General features: G+C 52.4%; 1 pseudogene; it reads right to left on the reverse strand.

Moving 5' to 3' along the window:
- Nucleotides 1–228: 228 nt before the first annotated feature.
- LOC100457859 (calponin-2-like) lies at nt 229–1,114 on the reverse strand (annotated as a pseudogene).
- Nucleotides 1,115–1,730: the final 616 nt, after the last annotated feature.

A 1,730-nucleotide genomic window follows, 5' to 3' on the forward strand; every position in this document is an offset into this window, starting at 1 on the left:
CAGCCTGAACATGCCAGCGGGGACCCTCACCCTACACGCTTTGGGAGTCCTGCGAAGGAACCAAGGCAAGACGGAAAAAAGCCGTGCTGCCTGATTCCACGCTGCCACTTACAGACCCTTCGTTGATTGGCGGCATTGAACAGGAAAAAAAAAAATAAGATGAAAATACAGAAAAACCCAAAAACCCAGACGGGGAGACGATGTGGGGACGAGAACGTGCTGGGAGCCTCAGTAGCCAGTCTCCTCCTGGTAGTAAGCGGAATATCCAGGGGCCTCTCCAGGGCCAGGACAGTCGCCTGCACCCGAGGGAGCCCCATCGGCCACTGGGCCTTGCAGGCAGTGCTTGGGGTCGTATATCTGCCGGCCCAGGACAAAGACCTGGCCGCTCTGGTAGGCGCCGTGCGTGTAGTCCATCTGCAGGGACATGAAAGAGTTGTTAGACTTGTCAGTTCCCAGCTTGGTGTCATAGATGTGTCTCCGGGTCCCGGGAGCCGTCGTGCACACCTGGCTGGCACACTTGTTTGCACCCATCTGGAGGCTGATGGTCGAGTGGTCCATGGGGGGCAGTATGTGGTTCTTGGGGTCATAGAGATGCCTCCTCGTGCTGTACGCGGTCATGCGGGACTAGCTGGTGCATTTGTGGGTGCCCATCTGCAGCCCAATGACGCACTGGCGGGCATTCATGGTGGCGTCGTCAAAGTCCCACTCCTGCTTCTCCAAGTGCGTGTCACCGACGTCCGCCCCGCTCTGCAGCCCCTTAGTCTTGGCCTTCCCTGCCAGGGCGAGAAGAGACACCTGCACCTGCATCGTGTTCCCACTCTCGAACAAACAGGTCCACGGGGTTCATGCCGTAGGTTTTCTGGCTGGTGCCAGTTCTGCACGGAGCGGTTGATCTTGGGGTCGGAGCCCGGCTGCAGCTTGTTCATGAGTGTGCATAAGATAATCCAGTCCTTCAGGCCCTTCTGGAAGTCGGGGCGATGGAGAGGCCAGTGAGTCCCTCCATCCAGCTGTGGAGCTCTGCCTCCTTCTGGAGGTCATATTTGGACAGGAGCCGGTTCTTAACCTCAGCCAAGAGTCCATAGGAGGGGCCTTTGTTTAAGCGCGTGGAGCTCATGGCTGGCAGGCGCGGCGGCAGGACGGGACGGGACGCGACCGGACGGGCTATGTGTCTGTCTTTATACCAGTACCATACTGTTCTGATTACCCTAGCTTGTAAGATGTTTGAAACCCACAAGTGTGAGACCTCCATCTTTAATTCTTCATTTTCAAGATAGTTTTGGCTATTTGGGGTCTCTTGAGATTCCATGTAAATTTCAGGATGGATTTTTCTATTTCAGCAAAAAAAAAAAAAAATGGAATTTTGATAGAAATACACTGAAACTGTAGGTCACTGAGGAAAGCATTAATATCTTAATGATTTTAAGTATTCTAATCCATGAACACATGTACACGTGTCCTCTTTAGTTTCTTTCACCATATCTTGTAGTTTTCAGTATACAAGGTGTATTAGGCCATTCTTGCATTGCTATAAAGGAATACTTGAGATTAGGTAATTTATAAACAAAAGAGGTTTAATTGGTTCATGGTTCTGTAGGCTGTACAAGCATGGCTCTGGCATCTGCCCAGCTTTGGGGGAGGCCTCACGAGCTTCTATTCCTGGTAGAAGGCCAAGCAGGAGCAAGCACATCATCACATGGCGAGAGCAGGAGCAAGAGAGAGAGTGGGGGAGG

The sequence above is a fragment of the Pongo abelii genome, chromosome 9 (genome assembly GCF_028885655.2).
Source record: "Pongo abelii isolate AG06213 chromosome 9, NHGRI_mPonAbe1-v2.0_pri, whole genome shotgun sequence".
Lineage (NCBI taxonomy): Eukaryota > Metazoa > Chordata > Mammalia > Primates > Hominidae > Pongo > Pongo abelii.